At 41.3% G+C, this 24,757-nt stretch overlaps 1 long non-coding RNA gene across 1 annotated transcript in view; it reads left to right on the top strand.

The window, feature by feature from the left end:
- The first annotated feature begins 4,155 nt into the window (after window positions 1–4,155).
- Window positions 4,156–24,757, top strand: part of LOC134929330 (uncharacterized) — a 156,541-nt gene continuing 135,939 nt past the window's right edge. The window contains exons 1-2 of the long non-coding RNA XR_010178478.1: window positions 4,156–4,559; window positions 5,623–5,710. This is a non-coding gene — a long non-coding RNA (uncharacterized LOC134929330). The remainder of the gene's footprint in view (window positions 4,560–5,622; window positions 5,711–24,757) is intronic.

The raw sequence follows: 24,757 nt of genomic DNA, 5'->3' as shown, positions 1-24,757 counted from the left end.
TGTGTAGATTATTGAAACAACAGAACACATCTCTAGCAAGCAGCATAGTCATGGCACTAGTTTGAAGTGTACAATTGCAGACAGAACACTAGGGTAGATGAAATACAACCAGAAGAAATTGTGGTCGACAATTTTAGCCTATTGGGGTTTTTTTTTTTTTTTTAAAGAACAATGTAATATGCCACCCTACTGTGATTTTTACATATTTTAAAACCTAAATTATTATTTATTTGGTAAATGACGTTGAATCTCTTTGTATGTACAATAACACCAAGCAATATATTTTTTCCTTCCCAGATAATATTTTCCATAGTATACCACTTACTGAGCCTTAACACTGCGGAAACATGATTACATTAGGAAATTGCATGAATAATTCATGACATCACATTTTGTAATCCTTGTGTTAATAAGCAGGAAATCAAGAGTTTATTTTCTGGAAAATATTTTCAAATCATTTTAATTATGTGCATAATGCTCTAAGGCATTTAGCACATATTCTTCATTTTCTTGTACTGACTAAACAAAAAAAACTATGCTTTAAAAATATATATATTTGATGTATTTTAATAAATAGGTTAAACAAAAAAGGTATACCATATATGCACAATGCAAATAACTAAATCTTACCTAGACAGTGGCAAACTATAAATGTAGTAGTGCATAGTATTAGTATCTGAACTGGGCTCTAAACTTAGCTTTGCTATGTTATTATGCTTTACTGTTAGAATATTGTAGTTTACTCAAGATGCAGTTTATGTGTGTACAGTATGTGTTTAATATGCAGATTATAATTCTATCAGATTTACAATACTGCTGTTTTATGATACAGATATAATCTGTCTATCTATCTATCTATCTATCTATCTATCTATCTATCTATCTATCTATCTATCTATCTATCTATCCTTTTTATTTATCTATTGAATAATATGCTCTATATCTTTTTATTAGTATTATTTATGCTTTATATTATTCACGCTGTTTCTCTAGTACACATTATTATTCTACACATCAATTATTACTGTGCAGTATCTCAAGCTGCAATAATTGTATACCTGCACCATCTGTGGCCTCCCTTTAACAAATTGTCCTGTGGACAGCTCAAGGGCTGTTATGTGAGGTCAGAGGCAACTCCTGCTGAGACAGTCACATATTTTTCTTGTAAAAAGAAACACAAGTTGGCATGTGTATGTCAGCGACGTTCATTGTGATTAGCATAGCCTGAACATATAAAAATAAAGGAGAACCTATCAGGCATTTACATTTACATGGGGCCATCAAACATTGCATTGGTATCACGAAACATAAAAATGTCTTGCAAAGAAAGGCGAAACAGTTTATATGGTAATTATTTAGTTTTATTACTGTACGAAATATCACTAATAAGGAATAAGTCAAGTAAAATAGTGCAGACAGTGTCATTTAGATGCATGTGCACTGATAGTCTGTTTTTTGTGTTATCTGCCATCTATTTTAAGGAGGCAAAGAACAGGACAATGAGACATTCTGTGAAAGTCCATGCTGTTTGATTTTATATTTGGAAGATAATGCAATACAGTATTCTACCATACGGTGTTAATAAACCAGGCACGTGATTATGTAAGTAAAAAGCACAAAAAGAAAATAACATAGCAATTAGCAACATATAGTGAAAATGGCTCAGTGATCACAGCAACTGCCTTACTTACTGGGGTAGCATCCTAAAACCAAAATGTCAGTTTAATTTAGAAACTACCTACAGTGACACTGTGTTATATGCATCAATAATTTAAATGTGATTATTTAGGAACAGCTAAAGGTGACCATTTGTAATGTGTAAAGCTGCCTTATATCACAGAGTGTTTTAAAGCACTGCATTTATTTAGAATTTAATTTTCTGTAGCCATTGATTCACTTCACAGAAAACGATTCTGTCCTTTTCACCATCCCTCCTCCCAGTACAACCATCATTGCTCAAAATGACATCCGAAGATTCAGAGATATTACTATGTCAGTACAAGCTGCCTTGCAGGGAAATTCATCGACTCTTGCCAGTCCCTGACACTCTGTTTTTTCCTTTCCTATATTCCTCTGATCAACCCTTCTTTCATATGTATGTTACAGTATGCCTAGTAGGGATTCAACTGCAAATAGTATAATATCATCCTTTATGCTACTTTACAAGTGCAGGCTTGGTATTGTAAAAGAATTCGTAGACGTTAAGGATTTGCCAAAGAGACTAAAATACATAACGTAAAGTCAAATGTGAAGCATATCCTATGGGTAAAGTAAATGCGGTACATATCTTGTATTTTTAAATCAATGATGTTGAGGTCAGATTCAGACCAACTGCACACACTGTGAGCACATTACAAAGAAAAGGGAGTACAGTTGTAGGTAGTGGATATTATAATGAAATATATCTGTCTTACTGTTTTATGTTATTCAAAGAGCCATTGCAACGTCAAAGCTGTGTTAGTCTTGCAAATGTCCATAGGCAAACACAGAGGGAAAACCCCCTCGTCTTGGCAAGTGGATCAATTTAAGACAACAATAGCAATGATCAGGCTTGGACTGGCCCAAAGGGGTACATGGGAAACCACAGGTGGGCCCCTTTGCCTGGGGGCCCCACCTCCTGCTCTAAGGATCAGGTTACAGACTGTGCACTTGAAATATACATTATACATATGAAATCTTAACTGGACTATGGTCTATTTTCGACAGTGCATTGCTGTTATTAATCCATTATTAATCTGGTACATTATCATGCATGCAGCAGCTGAATTTACTGTATATATGAAGGGGCCCAGACGTTGCACTCTCTAATGGTTAGTGAAACCAATGAGGTGGTAGGCCACACACCCTCTGCAGACTGGCCACACCCCTAAACATGGGTCCCTACCACTGCATTTCCCCGGTGGGCCTTACATGCCCCAGTCCGATACTGGCAATGATATCAAATATGATTACTAGAGCTGCCGCCACATCATGCAGTGTAAGTGACAGAGCAGAGCTGCTGCATATGCCCAGTGGTAGCAGCTTCTTCTACCAAGTTTGCTGTGTGTGTGGATCTGAATCCTCAATCAGTGCACTGGACCCGGGAGTAGGTAACAGGAAGAAGAGACAGGAGCCTCATCATGAGGTGGCAGAATGTGTGTTTAGAAAGTACTGGTTCTATTATGTTTGTGTATTTATTTATTATATGTTTTACCTTTTCCTGACCACTTATTTATATTATTTAAATGTTTGATACAGCCTATGCTATAGACCATCTATAGTGTTAAGTTCTGTATTCTATGCAGCATCCACTGTATAAAAAGACCATTGTTTACATTAATGTCCATGGTCGTCATTAGGGTCTTCTACTGTTCCCCCAGACTCCCGCACTTGCTCCAATGTTCTGCAGAGTGGGAGATTGTGGACTGCAAACCCCCTCTAGATATTCTGCATTTGCCATTGAGTGTATAACACAAATGGCAATGGAAGGATCAAGTACAGTAAGTGCTGAGCTGTGTACAGTGGACTATGTGCAAATCACTACAGGACTCTGGAGACCTGATGAAGTGTGAATTTACTAGCTGCAATCATGCTGAATAATGGCTGCAAATGCAATACCAGAACAACAAGTGGATAGCAGTGATGCAACTTCCACTATCCACATTACAGCAACACAACACAACAAAACACAAGTTATGTGCAATGTCCAACAAAGAACAAACATAAACTGAAAAATTGGAGATTAAGTAAAATAGTCTTGTATTTTGTATTAGCCTGGAACTTGTTCCAAACTTGGAGACAAAGAAAGGGGGTAGTTGTGTGGCCAGTGTCTGAATGGGCTTACAATTGGGCAAGTGTAACCCCTAGTATGTATGAGGGTATTCAATAGTATTTATGCTCCACAGTGGTCTTTCGTGACATATGTATATATTATATGTGTACATAAATGATTTGTAATAGTTATTGTATATTTATTTATTTGTAAATGCATGAATTTCAATGGGATGTGAACAAGTAACCAATGACTGCATATTCGGGGGCATAGAGTGGCACGCGAGGGACAGAGAGGTTGAGCTGGAGGCTCCCCGTGCCCAAGGGTAACTGCCTGGGGGGTGAGCTGAGACTGACTCGCGGGGAAGAGAAAAAAACGGTTGCTCGTGTGAGGTCGTCGGTTGGTGGCGCAGAGAGGAGAGACAGAGCAGCAGCGGAGGTGTGAGCACTGGATGATAAAGGAGAGGTGAACTTATGGAAAGATTTGGGGGAGTGTATCCACAAAGCTCCCTGCCACCCGCATTGATCAATCTGCTGTAAGCCGAACAGAGGCGGGTGGATTTCGTCTATGCCCCGTCAGAAGCCGCACTGAAGTCCGCCTCCTGAGTGAGTGGGCGGTACGTACTGGCAAGGCAGAGATCCAGGAGGGAGGTGGAGCTGGGATACTAAGAGCGACGCGACCCTCCGGAGCTGCTGGATAGAGGACACAGCCTCATAGAGACTGAAGGGCAGCTGTCCTGGCCAATAATTGAGTTGGGAGGAGGAGTCGAGGGAGAGGCTATTCCCCTTTCAGGCTGACAGATGAATACGTAAGTGTTTAAGACAGCCACACTGCACACAGGTATAGCACCTATCTGAGCTCATGATGTAAAGGTGACAGGACTAGAAACTGTCAGGAGGAAGCTATAATTGCCAAACATATTTAACACTCCTATTAGGTACCAAGAGTATAATCTGATGTTCCCTGCTGTTCTCACATGACTGCCATACAGTGCTGGTAATCATCTGTAGACTACTAAACCATTAAAATCAGATGAGGCGTGCCCAAAACAGTAGAATCATAATACACCAGACAACTTGAACTATATTCGAGAAATTATAATTTCTACAATTATACTACTACTTAACGAGATGGTGAGAGGAGGTGGAATCTGCGATACTCGGTGATGTTGCCTGAAACTGAATACCTTAACAGTCAATATTTATGGATACTGTCCGTGCATATAACCCACTAGTGGATAGTGCATAGGGTCCTATTGCGTATAACTGGGGCCATTACTGGTTAACCCAAGTCTAGCTCCAGAAAACAAGATATCTTCAGTAATAGTACAGCTCTGATGAGGACTCAGCGAAAGAGTTGAGTATAAAATCCTAGGAACACGGAGTACCACTGAAAGACTCCCTGAATGCGGGTCTGTATTATACAATTAAATACCCTTCAAGCCATCCCAATAGCAGAAGCAAGGAGGACCAGCCAAATTTAAACGGAAAGCCACTTCAATTGCACGGGAGTAACAATAGGAGCGGTGAACCCATTAGACTTCTAATATAATTTGCAGCTTGGAAAGTGTACTGTCTAACAGACCTATATTTAATGATACAATTCTATCATAATCGTAATGAACTGCAGTGTGCACACTATAACCGCGGGCCCAAGTAACTGAGTATATATATAATTCATGTATGAGTACCCGGGTCACTCTAGGTACATTTTTTGGCTTCACCCACAGTTTTTGTGTCTTGCATGCATTACTGATTGTATTGGTGGAATATTTTTTTTCAGTATATGTATTATATGTTATGTAGTGAGTACCATCAATATAACCCTAATTGTTGTAGAATTAAACCTGTTGGTAATAAACTAACCTTCAGAATACTTACCGGTGACGTTGTTTCCACATCCAAGGAAGAACCTGCAGCGAAGAAATAGAAGGTGTAAAAGGTAACGCCGTGATATGAGGTACTTTATTATTAAGCAATTCATCATATTAAAACACTATTCACTCCTCCTGTAGAGTGTGTACTGGGTGGAAATTACTCCAACACAATCACAAACGGCAGTCCTAAACTAGCCGGGGAGATATACCAGAATCCCAAATAGTTTAGGTGGAGGCACTGGGCAGTGATACAGGGTACCCCTGGGTGAATAGAGGGGTTACACAAGGACACGGGACTGTCCTGCACCCCAATAGGTGTCTCTTCGGGGGACTCATTGTCCATGATGATAGGTGTTCTCATTGTCCATGATGATAGGTGAAGGTGTTGGCACCCCCCTCTTGCACTTATACAAGGCTCCACTGGCTTATCTACTTACCTCTACAGAGTCCAGCATCAGGCACTGTGGCTGCAGCACAAAGCACCAGGAAAATGACTCAGCAGCCACTTTTCTTGTGATTTGTACATGCACAGTATACTGTAACTTAGTCACTGGAAATATGACAGGCGCCATGTTTCCAGAGAACTGAGCACAATACCAGAGTCTACTGCACCACAGAGAGGAGGGCACCTGCAAAAAGAATGCTCACGGCCCCCTATTCTGTTAAACTGCCCCTGTAAAACACCACCAGATTACACCACATAGCTCTTGGGCATGTTCGAAGATGCTTGCACATTCCTGTCTCTGTCAAACCAAACAGGGGTCTGAATGTGGAAAGTCTGTCCTGGGGACAACAGTCTTAAATGATGGGATGTTTTATCATGAGTAGCTTTGGGCCACAACCTGGAGTTCTGTAGAGCATCTTGCACATTGTTCTCAACTTGAACTCAGAGGGAATTATGGTGTGGGTGTGCTTGGACAGAAGCATTAAGCAGGAGAAGGGAGCCTATCTCTCAGACTATTTGGCAAATTGAGAAATGCCATAAAAATGTTGTAACCATCTTTATAAAATGTACCTAACAGGTGCTTTGCAGAATGTACTGTCCTTTCTTCTAGTCATTTGGACTGTGAATACTAAAGACTGCTGGTGACATGAGATGTAAGAGGAAATGCAGGTGCACACTCTAAACACTAAGACCACTGGCAATCAGAACAATTATAATAAACTTTGCAATTTAACAAGGAGTAAAATTGAGGTTATTAGTATAATTTTTGGCCAAAAAATATAGGCCATCCTACCTACCATGGCCAGGTGACCCTAACATTCATAAGGTTCAAGTCCAGAGTAAGTAGTGTATTTATAAATATATGTTTAGATATTAGATATTAGATCTCAATGTTAAGTCATTATTGTAATATTAGTGACAACTCTCAGGTTCTGATAAAAGAAACAGAATCACAATAGCTTACACTGGATATACTATTTGTTATTGTAAAAAATGATTTGTGGAAACACTCTTACTTATTAAAGATGATGTAATGGTTAGCATTACCCTCTTACAGCACTGAGGTCATGGGTTCAATTTCCACCAAGGCCCTTACTGTGTGGAGTTTGTGTATTCTCCCCATGCTTGTGTGGGCATCCTCTGTGCACTCCAGTTTCACCCATACTCCAAAAATATACTGGTAGGTTAACTGCCTCCTGAAAAAAAATTAACCATAGTGTGTAAGTGTGTGCATGTTCATATGTTTAAATGGGCCAAGTGGTTCTCATCTGCTCATCAAATTCTGTTTCTATGAACACAGAGGCTTGTATTTGTATTCACATCTCATGTCACTTAAGGTTTGGAACAAGAAAATCGTATCTAACAAAAGGCTAACGCTGCTACTCACCTCTATGGGGGAATTCAATTGTTTTGCGCGCTGGCAGCCACTAGACGGCGCCCGACGGGGCAATTCAGTTGTTTGCTCTATTCGAGTGTGCACATCCGCCAGTACTGACATTACTGCTATTTTGTTTCGTCAGTTTGACTGGCTGGTTACTAGTAATATATAATTTTACAGAACAATGTTTTGCTTATTACTTTGTGCCAAAATCTAGATGTTGATAATATTTTACGTTTATACCTTTTGTAATGTACTGTACATTTATCATCCACCATACTTAGTATGAAAATAATGGGTGGATTTTATAGTGGAGCTACAATTGCTCAGAGAGGTTAAAAAGGAACTGCATGATACATTTTAATTACAAAGGGAGTAAAAACATAGTTCCCTATTCAGAATGGATCGCAATTGGGCCTTTCACAAAAAAAAAGGGACAAACTTAGTAAAAAAATTAATTTCTTCAATATGCATTTTCTGTGTCCCTCAAATTAGGTTATAGGTGGAGCAACACCATTCATAGATATACTGTTGGTATCTACATTATTAAGTAGAGAGAACATTATATAAAGTTAACATTATTCTAAAGAAGAAAATGTTGATAAAGGATGCAATTTAATGTTTGATTTTCCTACATTGCAAATGGGAGTTGCACAATTTATCACTACAGTAGGTGGTGTTACTATTAGTATATTGTGGTTAGCCACATGTGTCCACATACAAGAGCAATCAGTGTCTGAAGCTGAATATTGAATGTGAGCATCACTATAACTGTTAGTTACAAAACATGAATATGTTTCCTTCAGCTTTGTAAAATGTGTAATTTTTAGATACTACTGTACATGGTTCATGAGGATTCTGGACATCTAACCAAAACTTCAATGTCCATTGATGGCCATTAAATAAAATAGCTTATCTTATAAATGCTAACTAATGTTACATGTGTGTTTAAGTCAATATCATACTCTAAATAAATGTTTTATCTAAAACTATGTCCTCTTTTAGAAACCTACTAGAGGAAAGCAAATCGAATGCGAAAATACAATGGGCTCTAGAAAATTGTAGTTAATTTTTTTTATTTTTTTTATTTATGAAATTCTGAAATTTTAAAATATACAAAAAGGTGGAAGCATTGGTAGGGTGATGATCATTTGAGGGCAAGGGATCGCTTTGGACATTTTTTGCGCTTTCATATTTTTTAGTTTGCAAAGACAGAGGCAAGTAATAGACGGAGGATCTCATACATGAAATATATGCTCATCTTGCATTTAACCCCATGCTGTATGTATAAGGTGTTGGCGATGTGGTGTGAGCTGCCTGCATTTCCCACTAATTGGCTCCCAGGATGACACTACTTTGTGACAGACTGTGTGCTAGGGGGTCATATTTGTTATGTGAACTACAGTGTGCTATGGGCTATCTGATGGTTCTTGGTGATGCTCACGCAATTACCCTTGCCCAGCAGTCTTTTAGCCTCCTGCAGCCAAAGACTTTGCATATAGCAGCTGCCTTTCCAGGGCAGATTAGGTCCATCCTGTACTCAGATGCCCCCTGGTTTTATGTATAGACAAGGTGCTATTGGAGGCTGGGCAAGAGTAGGTTTCAGTATGGTGAGACATACACTGAACCCTATCTAGATACCACTGCACTACACGCGGACAGTGAGAAATAACTAAATGCACATGAGTGCAACAATGCACAGGTTGGAATGTAATCTTAACACAATCAATATGTATATACTACAATACACAGGATGTTATTAGCAACAAATCCATATATACATGTACAATGCACTGGGTGTTATCAGCAACAAGACCGTAAATACATGCAACAATGCATAGGATGGTATGAATAATAAATAATTTTGCAGTGAGGTCCTAAAGGAGCTTGGCAGAGCAAGGCAAAGTACAAATAACAAGATAAATTAGCTGCAGGAGACCCCTGGATTCCAGGCAAGTTAAGGCTGGAGCTGTCTGAAAGTACTTCCAGGCTAGGTCTCACATGCACAATCAGGAACTCAGGTGACAGGTATTGAACTCAGGATTCTGGCAGGACCGAGTACACATACGATTCTAACTGGACCGGGTATCACCAGTGATATAATAGCACAACTGTACAGATTCTAGATTCACCAAGGAACAGGGACTGGACACAGGCACTATCAGGAAGCATAAGCTTCAAGCTATAACCGGCATAGGATTCAGGGCAGACTGGGTAATATTAGGAGAAATTGCCAATTATAGCAGCCAGGAAAACTATGCCCTCTGATGAGGAGATTCAATGCATCTGTTCAGCTACACACACACACACACACACACACTCATACACACACACACACACACACACACACACACACAGACAAAACTCCTAATTGTACTGCAGCTGATGTTGAACACACAGGGAACCTGCAGGAATATGAAATGCACAGAGAATGCAGGAAAACATGGCCTAATTATCTGACAGGTGAAACTGCACAGACCACACACAGCAGACAGGCTGCAGTTACACGTAACACAAACAGGAATAAACCACATTGGTGGCTCATGACCATGCTGCAGCATCAGTGACCATTAGTGGAGTGGGGAGGGGCTTATAAGGAGTCATCATTCTGTATGTATTGACAATTATATAGTAGGATAATATTTTGACTCCAAGTTCAGAGCACGGGACCCCCTGGATTAAAGTAATTAAATTTCTTCAGATCATTACATTTGTTTAGAACCAGGGGTGAAAGGGGGGGGGGGACAAGGTGGAACTGAGTTCCACCACAGGTAATGGTAGGGGGAACTAGTTCCACCACCTCCATTTCCCTGCACAGTAATTCCAACAGAAAAACTTGCCCGATCACCTCCATCAATAGATGAGGTAGGAGGTGCTAGTGTTATTGATGAGCTGCAGCCACCTCTCCCTTCCTCAGGTCCTGATGGCTCCATGGTCCTCCTACATCTGCAGCCTACCCCTCCTGGTACTCACACATACTGTGTTTGTTGGACAGCCTTCATCCCTTCCTCTGGTCCCAGTGGATTTTATGGCACAGCGTATGTGATGTCATGCTGTGACCGCTGCTGAAGTGAAGATGAGCCATGAAGAGGAGCAGGCTTTGTGCATCTTGAAGACAAGATGAAAGGCGGCTGGAGGGACAAGAGAGGTGGGGAAGCTGCTGGAGGGATACATGGCATGGAGCTGCTAGAGGGACATAGGTGGTGAGCTGCTGGAGTGACAGAGGCAGAGATGTGAATAAGAGGCACACTGTGGGCATTATGTGTATAAGCAGCACTACTGTTGTCATTATGTGTAAGGGGCACTACTATTGTGGGCATTGTGTGTAAGGGGCATTACTATTGTGGACATTGTGTGTAAGGGGCACTACTACTGTGGGCATTCTGTGTATAAGTGACACTACTGTGGGCATTATGTGTATAAGGGGCACTACTGTGGTCATTATGTGTAAGGAGCACTACTATTGTGGGCATTGTGTGTAAGGGGCACTACTATTGTGGGCATTGTGTGTAAGGGGCACTACAACTGTAGGAATTCTGTGTGAAGGGTACTACAAGTGTGGGAATAAGGAGCACCACTGTGGGTATTGTATCTAAAGGTCACCACTGTGTGGCATAACATGTATAGAGGGTACCATTATATAGTGCAATGTGAATAAAGGGCAGTACTGAGTGATGTAACCTGAATAAGGGGCATTACTATGTGGTGTAATATGAATCAGGGGGTACTATTATATTGGATTATGAAGCTTCTTTGTAAGATCAATGTCCCTTTATAAAGTATGGGAAGTAGGGCACTCATTTTTAGTTTGGAGGGGGTGCCAAAAACACTAGCACTGGCCCTGGCTCCAGGGGAAGGGGGGTGGGGGTTAGTTGGTACGGTGAATGAGTTCCACCACCTCTCCAGGATCACTTTAAGCCCTGTTTAGAACATTAAAGGTCGACAGGGTGAAAAGGTTGATGCAACAAGGTCGACAGTGATATGGTCGATGTAAAAATGATTGACAGAGAGAGTCGACACAAAAAAAATTGTTCACAATTTTTGCCGTTTTTGTATAATGCATGGTATGTGATTATACAAACATGCCCAATACCCAAGAATTCAAATTTCATGTCACAGTTCCACTTGTTAACTCTTTTGTAGTAGTGAAGCACACTACAGTTAAAGGGGATCACAAACACTACATTGGAAACATTGTTATTATCAGTAATGAAACCTTTCTGACTGTACAATACTTGAAAAGAGAAGGTGGGGCTGGTTTTACAGGATTATTATGATTTTCCTGAGAAAGGTGGAAATTGACATCGTAAGCACAGATTTAGTGCTGTGTACTTTGGCAGAGCCACGTAAATTGCGTGGCAAACATTATTTCTCTGATTTGCCATGTAATATTGAGTTTTATTAAATGTTATTGTTATACTGCAGAGGACAGTGGTGTAAGTAGAAAAAATGTCTTATAGGTACTGTGTGCGCGCGCAAACAAATAGGTGTGGCCAAATGCCACATGGGGTGTGGCCAATGAAAATGGGGGCGTGATACACATATGGGGGGAAGGGCAGATACACATATGACCCCAATAGTTCCAGATACACGTTGCCCCACAGTTCCAAATATACATTGCCCCACAGTGCCAGATATACATTGCCCCACAGTGCCAGATACACATTGCCTCACTGTGCCAGATACACAAATGCCCCCAGAGTGCCAGATATACATTGCCTCACAGTGCCAGATACACATTGCCCTGCAATGCCAGATACACAAATGCCCCCAGAGTGCCAGATATACATTGCATCACAGTGCCAGATACACATTGCCCCACAGTGCCAGATACACATTGCCCCACAGTGCCAGATAAACAAATGCCCCCAGAGTGCCAGATATACATTGCCTCACAGTGCCAGATACACAAATGCCCCCACTGTGTCAGATATACATTATCCCCCAGTGCCAGATACAGAAATGCCCCCACAGTGCCAGATATGCCCCCAGTGCCAGATACAGAGATGCCTCTAGTGCCAGATATGCCCCCAGCGCCAGATACAGAAAGGCCCCTAGTGCCAGATCCGCATGTCCCCCCAGTGCCAGATATGCCCCCAGTGCCAGATACAGAAATGCTCCCACAGTGCCAGATATGCTCCCAGTGCCAAGTATGTTGCCAGTGCCAGGCACACATGCCCCCCCCCCCCACTTCCCCTGCTTCTTACCGCACTGCTGCTGTCCTGTGTGTGAGGGGAGGAAAGTGCACCATGCGCCTCTCCTGCCCTTCAGTATCCGGCGGTGGTCGAGCGTTGCAGGTGTCTACCTTCAATTAGGCTCCGATCCGTGGGCCAATCAAAGCTCGCGGTCCAGCAGCCAACCAGGAGCCTTGGCTGCCGGTCCGCGAGCTCTGATTTGATCACGGGCCGACGCTGAATTGAAGGTAGACACTGAGGGGCAGGAGAGGCACACTCTGCGCTCTCCTCCCCTCACATCCAGCGCGGTGAGTAGCAGCGGAGGGAGGGAGCAGCAGCGCGGCGGTGGTGGGTACAGCGTATACACAGCTAAAATCTTAAGGGTACGCCGTACCCGCCCACTTGCACCGCTGGCAGAGGGTATAATGTATATTCTTGTGTAACAGTTATATTATGTGACATAAGCTATAAAAACATATGCCTAGTTTGATAAATATTAAGTATAAACATAACTGGAAATTTATGGTACATCATCAGTGGCAAATGCGGGATTTTGAAAGGGGGGGTTTCCAAATACTTGGTTACAGACCAATGAAAAAGGACTAAATCCCCCCCCCCCATAGACAGACAGCACTGGCGCCACAACTCCTCCCACCCCTCCCCACATAGACAGACAGCACAGGCACCACGACCATTCCACCCCCCATGGACAGACAGCACTGGCACCATGACTATTCCTCCCACCCCCATAGACTGATAGCACTGGCACCACAACCATCACCCCCCATAGACAGACAGCACTGGCACCACAACCATTCCACCCCATCCCCATGGGCAGAGAGCACTGGCACCACGACCATTCCCCCAACCCCATAGACAGACAGTACTGGCACCACGACCACCCCCATTGACAGACAGCACTGGCACCACAACCAGCTCCCTCCCTTCCCCTACATAGACAGACAGCACTGGGACCCCGACCATTCCACCAACCCCATAGACAGACAGTACTGGCACCACGACCACCCCCATAGACAGACAGCACTGGCACCACAACCAGCCCCCCCCCCCTTCCTAGACAGACAGTACTGGCACCATGACCTATCCCCTCCATAGACAGACAGTTCTGGCACCACGACCATCCTCCCTATAGATAGTCCCTTCACCACGACCATCTCCCTCCACACACAGACAGTACTGGCACTATGACCATTCAACCCCCCTGACAAATACAGTATGTGCACTAAGATCAATCTGCCCCCTGTTGATTTATGGAATCTTATATAACATATATTTATTATATCATATATTGATATAATGGTTTATGTATTTTATATCTGCAAATATATTATAATAGGCTTACAAATAGGTGGGCTCATAACAAAAGGGGTGATGTTTAGTACTGGTCCAATCACACAATATGTAATGCGTGGACGTTCCTATTTTCATACCTGTGATTGGCTCAGATTAAAGGAGCTATATCTCTACTGTCCAGGAAATATTTCCAGGCAAAGCCTAAATATACTTTACAGAGATATATAATCCTGGCTCATTGAACATATAAGTACTATACTTTGACTACAAGTCAGTTGTCCCAACTTGCAGAGCCTTATATAATATATGCAGATTTCATGTATAACTTTAGTGATTCCGAAAATGAGTTCAAGACTTGGAATACCAGCTCTATTTTGTCTAGTACATTTATTATAGGTGATACAAATTACAAGATAAGATAACACAATGATAATAAATCTTATAATTTATCTAAACTTCCTTAACCATGGTACATACATAAAACACAAACAGTTTTACAAACTTAAACAATTAATACACATACTATACACTTGCAAGAATATGTGAGGGCATAATTCATAGCTACCGTCTTAGGATCCTGACTCCCTCTGGACTTCGTTCCTTCCTCCTCTCCTTCTAACTCTCTATCTATCAGACTGCCCCTTATATCCTATATTCTACCAATTCAAAACTAGTATATGCCCACAGTTTCCAATGGAGTACATAATTATAGGTTTTGACAGATTCCAAAGTGTAATAAAACGTTCTCTGCTAACTCCGTCCCACGGTGGTGAGCATGTAGAGAATTTTGGGATCATAAAGTTTGGTATTCCTTTATCCATCAGAGATCTACCTTTGTATGGATGTGTAAACGATCTATTTCGCCTAGGCCCTAGGGTGTTAGCATAAATGATTGTGACCTGTTTATAGTGCGTTTGATCCTATATTATCATTGCCTCTGGCCAGCAGTATAACTGGACAATAGGCCAGCTGGTTGATGTACTCTCTAAAGGTATGAAGATCTTTGATTGTGAATTCCAATGTACCCTGTTCATACCAGTAACTGTTTGCATATTATGAGACCTGAGCTAGGTGACCTATTGACTTTATCCACCAAGTTATGATTATTTATTTGCTGTGTGTGAATCAAGTATACAGTATACATATATCTACATATCATGTAAACTTTGATTTAATTGTACTTGGTATAGCGCAGATCAGACGTTAATCCTTTGATTAATACAGATATGAATAATGGAATGGAAGGGATGAATTTGTGTAATGCTCAATATATTGTGTATTCTGGCTATATGGCTTACACAGAGAAAACCTGTCTCTTACATAATGACCCATAATCTTGCAGTAAAACACACAGAAATACATGCTACTAAATTCTCAAAACATAAGACTAATACATTCAAACCTATTTAAGTTATACCTTACAATAATATATATATACACACACTCTTAACTGGTTAAAATCACATTGGGTAATAAATCATATTATTTAATTTACATAATTTGTTCTAACTTTGGTACCTACTAAATTATATTGTTATGTAATGGTCTATATGGCAACAGTCGCCCCCTTGTGGCCGTGAGAATTGATGATGATGGCCACACATACATTAACATAATAATTGCTTATATCTTGCATCTACCAGTTTTTCTAGCTTACTGCGTTCCTGCCTTATAAGGCGCTTAAGCCACAATATCAGTGAAATTAAAATGATTAGCAAGATTGTTTGACCGATCAGCAAGCCCTTTAAACCAATCTCCAGCCAGGTGTTTGTCATGGTTATTTCAAAATCTCCATCATGCAGTAATTTATTTAGTGTGGCATCTGCCTTCTCAACCATGTTATTAATTTGAACTATGTGTGTGTCTTTCCTATCCAGGAGTTTCTGTAAATCTAAGGTTAAACTATCTATGTGTATGTTGAACACAGGTATATATTCTCCAAGGTTTGAGATTTCTGGTTCACTATCTATATTTATGTCCTCTTCATAAACGGGGATTGGGGTGATAACCGTCTGACCAATGGTGGTATACTCATGTGGGCTAAAGCAGAAATTTGGGTTTGGCACTGGACATGACTTTTCCCCATACAAGAACTCTCCGTGATTTGTGACTATGCAGTACTGTCCATTCATGTTGTATGTAACCTTCACCGCTGGAGTTCTCCATTTTGTTAGCTGCACTGGACAAGCAATGTCTCTGGCTGTATAGCTGGTTGATGTATTTGGCTTTGCACTGTGTTCAGGTCCTCCCATATCCATATCTTTGCTGGGAATGGTGGCAAGTTCATTTATATCTGTGATTAGGGTACTTGGTTTACTTGATTCTAGGCCGCAGATTGGCGTCTCAATTTCGAAAACATTGCAGCGACACAAGTATTGGTTTCCCTTGACTGCACAGCAAGCAGTATGTGGAACTTTCCAGATGTCGTCGACTCGGACCAGTAGTTCTGGTAGGTCCAGCCGCTCTTTGTAAATGTCCTTTTCCAAATATCCAATGGAGTGAACTGTAGACAGTTTGTCAAATAAAGACTTGCTTGGGTCGAACACAGGTAGAGAAATGGTAAAGGAGACATATAGGATATCGCTGACTGCACAAGGTTGCTGCTTGTTGTAACAACGGGGTGAACCTCTATTTGGGTGGGGGGTCACAGTGCCTAAATTCCTAATTGTGGAGATGGGCAGAGGTCTGCAACCATCTCTTGGGGTATTTTCCCCATGCCCAATGTCAGATTGCGAGCAATACCAATTGGTCAGGTCATTATCTCTTAAAATGTCAGGTATTCTACCAGATTGTAGGTCTCTAATTACATGTGTGATTGCGTTGAGGACATAATTACCATATGCAGTGCATATTATTTCTTTCCCCACCTGATTTTGTCTGGCTTCTCTATTGTTCAGTTCAATGATTTCGTTTATCTTGGCTTGGGTCTCTGAAAACAATCTTGCTATATCATGCATGTTATAAACAGTAAATTTTTCTTCACTGGCCAGACCCTCAATGCCCTGCAGGACAGGCTTCAAAACATATTGCCCCTCTTTCTGCTCAAAATTGCCTATGTGTCTGCGGATGACTTCCAAATCCGCCCTATTCCAAATTGACATCCCGGAACCAAACAGTCCAGGGATGGATCCAATGATCCCATCTAAGCTTTGTAATTTCCTGGATCTAAAAATACCTTTTTGGTTAGGGGTTGCCTGTCCTGTGTATGGGTCTTGAGTTCTGCTCTGGTGAGAAGCAACAATATCTACTAGTAATGAAGCATAGAATAAAGAAACATTACTATTTACACAATAACCAAATTCTGCCATATTCCATTTTGATAGATTTAGGACTACTGGTACATGTATATATTGTACATTGTTTATCAAGGAACCAGGAATGGAGGTGGCAGTAAGGCCACTTGTGGGTCCTTCACTTGTTGGTGGGCACTCAGCTGTTTTAGTAGATGGCAGTGATTTAGCCTTTGTTGTGGTACTTGGGGGAGTAGGGTCTCTTTTCTGGGACACATTCAGTGTGATGCTCCCAGGAACATAAGTCCTCTTTACTGTGGGTGGATTCCCATACATGGGAATGGGGATGATAAAACCATATATCCAGGTTCCTGTGTCTGTAGGGTTTGCATGGCTAAGCAATAGTGATCCATTTGGAAAAACATGTATTCTACCCATGTAATGTGGTGAGTTTCCTGCGTTTCCATTATCCCAGGCTTTAATTTCTTTGTCTGCTGGGCCCCACCAGGATACCTGTTTCCCTGTTGTGCCTTGTACTGACACTGGAAGGAGGATGGATTCTCCCTCTTTACAGTGAATCGGATTGGCTTCCACTCTAATTGAAATGTTGACCTCACTGGTACACTGGATCTGGAGGCTCACCACGAAGGACAGGACCAAAGTCGGGATTCTCATTTTTCTGTAAAACCAAAACAAAACAAAATAAAATTATAAGAAAGAAAGAGAGATGCGCTACTCAGTTGACCCTTCTCCTTTGTACAGTTTAATCTGATTGGCATGTACCCATTTGTCCTGCACTTTCTTTGCATCGTTGATTCTTAATTTGTATACTGAGGGACTCAGTCTGTCCACTATTGAAAATGGTCCTCTCCATTTCTTGCCCAGACCATGGTCTGTGGGTCGGAGTTCTAGAAACATGACCCTTTCTCCAACTTCCCAACAATTTTCTCTTACACCTTTGTCAAAATAAGCCTTTGCTTTTCTCTGTGCTTTCCCTAAATGCTGTGCTGCAAACAGATGAACCTCTGTGAGTGCTTTTTGCAGTTTTGTAAGGTACTGATCCATTGACAGTCTATCAATAGTAGGGGTGTGTAGATCTATCCAAAGGTGCTCTGGCAATCTCATTTGCCTGCCTGTCATTAATTCAAAGGGGGTCAATCGGGTCGCTGATGAAGGTGTGGCCCTTATTGCCATTGCCACTAGGGGTAACAAATTATCCCAGTTCTTACCATTTATGCCAACAAACTTTCTCAACATAGTTTTGATCTGTCTGTTGGCACGTTCCACCTGTCCAGAAGATTCAGGATGAAAAGGGACATGGAAGCTTTGTTTTATTCCCAGCATTTCCAGGCATGTTTGCATCACATTACCTGTGAAATGTGAACCTTGGTCTGATTCAACCGATGTTGGAAGGCCCCACCGTGTGAATATCTGATCAACCAGAATTTTTGCTGTGCTCAGAGCTGTGTTACTTTTAGAGGGAAAAATTTCTACCCATTTTGAAAATAGGTCAGTCACAACCAACACGTATTTGTTATTTTTAGCTGTGGCAGGCAGAGGGCCCATGTAATCAATTTGTAAGGCATTCCAGGGACCTTCCCTTCTCTGGATTCTCAGTGGAGCATTTATCTTTCTAGGTGCTGGGTTAACTTGGGCACATACCACACAGTTGTCACAGTATTGCTGTACATCTTTTACCATATCTGGCCACCAACCTATTGTTTTTAGTCTCTGCTGTGTCTTTTCTACACCCTGGTGTCCACCTGTGGGGAGGTCGTGTACAAGATATATCATTTCATTCCTGTACTCTTTTGGGACTACCCATGTTGTATCTTCCCCATTGTGGATAAGCATTTCCTTGTCCTCTGTTAGTGTTAGATTTGGTGTGTGTTTTGCCAATGTATTTCCCTCTGTTAAGTCCAACTCCTCATTCCTCAACTTTTGTATGATTTCTTTAATTTCAGGGTCCTGCATTTGGATCTCTGAAATGTCTGGTGCATTTATCATCTCTGGCCTTTTTGCCACTGCACATACAAGAGGGCACACTTTTGGCTCTGGGCTTGCTTTCGGTATCTGCCACAGCTCCCCCTCTTGTGCCCCTTGTTTGGCTAAAAGGTCAGACATTTCATTCTGTTCATGGTGTGGTGATGCAGGTGAATGCCCTTTGACTTTACAGACCCAGGGGACATGTGTTAGACTCTGTGCCAGGGAAACTATGTACTGGAGAAGGTCTGCATATTTAAGAGGGCTTCCATCAGATGAGGTATACTGATGAGTTTGCCAAAAGGGCAAAAATTCAGTAAGGGCATTACACACCCATGCTGAGTCCGAGTACAATGCGATTTCATGTTTGTGGTCTTGGAATAATTCAAGGGCATGTGCTACTGCTGCCAGCTCAGCGTACTGTGCAGACTTTACATCACAAGATCGAAAAACAGATTGTGGTGTGGTTTGGGGATGCATTATGTACAGACCAAAACCTGCATGGGGTGACCCATGTACATAAAAACATGAACCATCTGTAAAGATCTGGGTGGTTTGTTCAGGGGCTGTAGCCTCCTGTGGCATTGCTCTAAACAAATGTTTTGAATGGTCAGCTGGGAGTAAGTCACATGTGTGTGTCAGTCCCTGGTATATTAGTCCATATGCACAGGTGGATGGACTGTTAGTTGCCTTCACTGTTATATCTCGATCCTGCAACAAAAGGGCCCAATGTGCTAACCTGGCATTAGAGACATTCCCATCTTTGATTCTGTCTGTGAGGAGGAACCTTGTTGGTGTGTGCGTGGAATGTAAGATGATAGGGTTCAGGCCTATCATGTATGTGAACTGTTTTACTGCCCAAAATGTGGCAAGAAGGTGTTTTTCACACACAGAGTATTTTAATTCCACTGGTGTCAGTAACTTTGATGCATAAGCTATGGGCCTTTGCTGTGCATGTATTTCCTGTGACAGGACTGCAGACATGGCTGTTTCTGTTGCTGCTGTCTCTAAGTGAAAGGGTAACTGTGGGTCTGGATTTGCAAGGGCAGGGGCACTAGCTAGTGCTTCTTTTAATGTTTCTACTGCCTTTGTGTGACTGGGGGTCCATTCCCATTTTATATCCTTTTTGAGGAGAGAATAGAGAGGTGCAGATATTTGTGAAAAATCAGAAATGAAGGACCTAGAGTAATTTACCAACCCCAGGAAGGATCTCAGTGTAGGTATGCTGACAGGAAGGGGTAAACGAAGGATGGTTTTTACCTTATCTGCCGATATTGTTCTCCCATCAGCCGTAACACTGATCCCCAGGAAGGAAACAGATTCCCGTAAAATCTGAGCTTTAGATGGGTTACACTTCAAACCTGCGTCTTTGAGGATGCCAAGGAGTTCTCCCAGTAGCTGAAGATGCTCTTCCTTTGTCTCTGTTGCTAGTAAGAGATCATCTACATACTGCAATAAATTCTTGTGGGAAGAAAAATCAGTTAAAATTTCTCTCATCGTAGTATGGAAAAATGATGGAGAATTATGGAAGCCCTGTGGAAGACATGTAAACGTGTATTGCTTTCCCAGAAATGTGAAGGCAAATTTGTATTGACACTCTTCAGATAGAGGCAGAGACCAAAACCCATTTGAAATATCTAAAACTGTGAACCATTTATGCTCTGGGCTTAACATTTTTAGAATGTCTGGCATTGACGCAACAGTGGGTGCGCAGCTAAGCGTAAGGCCATTAAGTTTGCGGTAGTCAATTGTGAGCCGCCAGGAACCATCCGGTTTCCGTACTGGCCATATTGGCGCATTGTTAGTGGATACACATGGTCTGATTACACGCTGCTCTAACAGAGAGTCAATTGTTTCTTGAATGAAGCTTATGGCCTCCTGTGGGAAATTGTACTGCTTCTGTGGGGGAGGGTCAAGACCACTGACTTCAATCACCTTGTTTACCTTCCCACAGTCATGTTTGTGTTTAGCAAAAGCATCCTGAAACTGTTCAAGTAATGGTAATACCAAATCTTTGTCAGGATGATCAACATTAGCCTTAAGCACATCATATTTCGCATTATTGGGTTTTACAGCAGCAATTACATGGGAATCTGGTATAATTACAACCTCAGGTGTTACATTAGGAGAACTCTGCAGAAGTAAAAGGTTAGTCAGATCCAATATACACCCATTAGGGATCATAAAGTCAGACCCTAATAAATTAGTTTCACTTGGCAGTGAGGCTAATGCAAATGTGTGAATTGCAGATACATCTCCTATTTGTATTTGGAGAGGGTTTGACAGCACTGTATCTACCTTATTCCCTGCAAAGCTTTGGAGATGTATTGTTTTTCCTGCTGACAGAGGAGAGTGATGTGGCTGATCATCATGTAGGATTGATATGGCGGCACCGGTGTCTAGTAACATTGTGTGCTGGTGGCCCCTGACCAGAACCGAGACTTGAGGGCGCCCGCACCTATCTAAAGTGATTGGTGCAACTATCCTTGGGGCCACTGACTGTCAATTTTTCTCCTTTTGTGTGTCAGCTTGCTGCACTTTGTTTGCTTTTTCTAAATTCTCATACTTCTCTTTTATGGCCTGTAGCTGGTGTCTTAGCTCTGTGTAAGTGGGACCCTGGTGTTTAAACTCTGTGTCCTTTCCTCTGTTCCCAAAATGTTGTGAGTAACCCATGTGTCTATTCCAAGCTCCATCATTTGAATGTCCTTGGTATCCTCTACCTCCACCTCTAAAAATGGATCTCTCTTTAAACATTCCCCCTCTCCTTTGTGACCCTGTGTTCCATCGTGGGTTAAATGGTGTGTTTACCTCCCCTGGAATGTGGGGCCCTTCAACCACCATTGGTTTACCTTCTGACTCTAATGCTGCAACCCTCTTTATAACACATTTCTCATTCCTTTCTGCCATCTTACGTTGCTTACTGGCCTGTACTGCTTGAAAGGACCGCTGCATTAATCCCATTATTTTATCATAGCTATGCTTTACGGTATCTATCAAGTGTTCACACTTAGCTTTAATTGTGGGGTGCGAGTTATGCACCAACAAGTTTTTGAAATCTTTGCTGTTTTTCTGACTGTTGTAATTTTTGCTGTTTCCTGCACTATATGCTGCCCACAATCTATTTGCATATATTAATGGGTTCTCCTCACTTTGCTGTTTGATTTCATATGCAACCATTGTGCCTGCTACTGAAGGGTTAATTATCTTTTGTAGCTCCTCTACAGTTTCTTCATATGTACCTTTACCTTCTTTAATCAGATCTGGCAAAGCGCTCCAAGCAGCTAATGGAATTGTTAATTGCAGTACCTTAACCTGATCAGTGAGATTTCTAATTCCTAGAAGTTCACACCTCTGCTGAACATTAGCTGCATGGGAGGTGATGTGTTCTCCTGAACTCATTTTTCCAATCATATCTGCCACTCCCATAAGTGTTTTTATGGGTTGTGGGGGATGATTGGCACTAGGGGCCCTTGAGTGAATGGCCTCTCCTTCACTATTGAATCCCAATAGGGTGTTCCTACTCTCAGTGAGGAATGCTGGCTGTTTATGAGCCCTGTGTGCCTCAATTTCTGTCTGTACTTCTTCATCACTACTATCTGTGCCTATTAATATAGAGCACTCCCTATTCGCTGCTGATTCTGCAAACTCTCCCATTGCTATGGGTACCCTGAGGGTAGATTCAGTAGAATTCCCCTCTCCCCAGCAGTCCTCTCTGTCCTCATGATTTGTGTCCCATTGTTCTCTTTCATATGCATAGATAGGATATGGGGCAGTGGCTGCAGTTCCTATCCTAATGTTTGCAGCAATATGTCCTTTCAGAACAGATATCTCTTGCTTAAGCTGCATCTCCCTGTCCACACAAGGGGTATGGTCAATTGCTTTCCCTTTCATACATTCTGTGAGCTGTCCCTGCATAACTTTATATGCACTTATTATCTCATCTCTCTCTGTTGTAACCTCTGTTAGAGCTCTCCTACATTCTGTGGATTCCCTCTGAGCATTTTTATGTTTCTGTAACACTTCATCCTGGGAGATTTTACCCATGTCATTAAGTGTTGTTAAAGTTTTAATTTGGATATTTAGCTGATCTATTTTTTCCTTGCTTTCTGTTTCTTTTAAATTAGATTCTTCTCTACATTTTTGTAGGGTTTTAGCTAAACTGCTTAATTTAGCATCCATAGCCAAACAGGCTGCATACAAGCCTGCAATGGCTATTCCTTTCTGTTTCCTTTTCTTTGATGATTTAATTTCATCATCAAACAAACCCTGGACATAGCTCCATGGGTTTTCTTTTAATTTGGCATCACAAGCAAAGTCTGTACACTTTTGCTTTGTGATGTATTTCACTACAATGCTGTCTATATTTGACATTGTAGCCATTTTACAGATTTATTCCCTTTCGTTATATGTATTCTATCACTGAGAATTACAAACTTTTAGTATTTGGGAACAATATTTCCTATATTTTGCACGTGGTATCCTCCCTTATCTGTTCGCTAGCCTGATAAGTTAAACTCTAACACCCGTGTTTTTTAATTTCTTACTTTAGGCCTTTTTTAGAAAATAAAATTCTCTAGTCATTTGCAACTTATTCCACTGTGATCTTGTATTTTGCCCAGCGGGCTTATAGCCCTTGCGCTGCCCCTAAATATTGTATTTAGTCAAAATTGATACTGAATAATTCCAAGTCCCTTCCGTGGTCGCCAATGTTGATTTATGGAATCTTATATAACATATATTTATTATATCATATATTGATATAATGGTTTATGTATTTTATATCTGCAAATATATTATAATAGGCTTACAAATAGGTGGGCTCATAACAAAAGGGGTGATGTTTAGTACTGGTCCAATCACACAATATGTAATGCGTGGACGTTCCTATTTTCATACCTGTGATTGGCTCAGATTAAAGGAGCTATATCTCTACTGTCCAGGAAATATTTCCAGGCAAAGCCTAAATATACTTTACAGAGATATATAATCCTGGCTCATTGAACATATAAGTACTATACTTTGACTACAAGTCAGTTGTCCCAACTTGCAGAGCCTTATATAATATATGCAGATTTCATGTATAACTTTAGTGATTCCGAAAATGAGTTCAAGACTTGGAATACCAGCTCTATTTTGTCTAGTACATTTATTATAGGTGATACAAATTACAAGATAAGATAACACAATGATAATAAATCTTATAATTTATCTAAACTTCCTTAACCATGGTACATACATAAAACACAAACAGTTTTACAAACTTAAACAATTAATACACATACTATACACTTGCAAGAATATGTGAGGGCATAATTCATAGCTACCGTCTTAGGATCCTGACTCCCTCTGGACTTCGTTCCTTCCTCCTCTCCTTCTAACTCTCTATCTATCAGACTGCCCCTTATATCCTATATTCTACCAATTCAAAACTAGTATATGCCCACAGTTTCCAATGGAGTACATAATTATAGGTTTTGACAGATTCCAAAGTGTAATAAAACGTTCTCTGCTAACTCCGTCCCACGGTGGTGAGCATGTAGAGAATTTTGGGATCATAAAGTTTGGTATTCCTTTATCCATCAGAGATCTACCTTTGTATGGATGTG

This window comes from Pseudophryne corroboree, chromosome 5, assembly GCF_028390025.1.
Source record: "Pseudophryne corroboree isolate aPseCor3 chromosome 5, aPseCor3.hap2, whole genome shotgun sequence".
Lineage (NCBI taxonomy): Eukaryota > Metazoa > Chordata > Amphibia > Anura > Myobatrachidae > Pseudophryne > Pseudophryne corroboree.
This window is presented reverse-complemented; position numbering and strand designations above follow the sequence as displayed.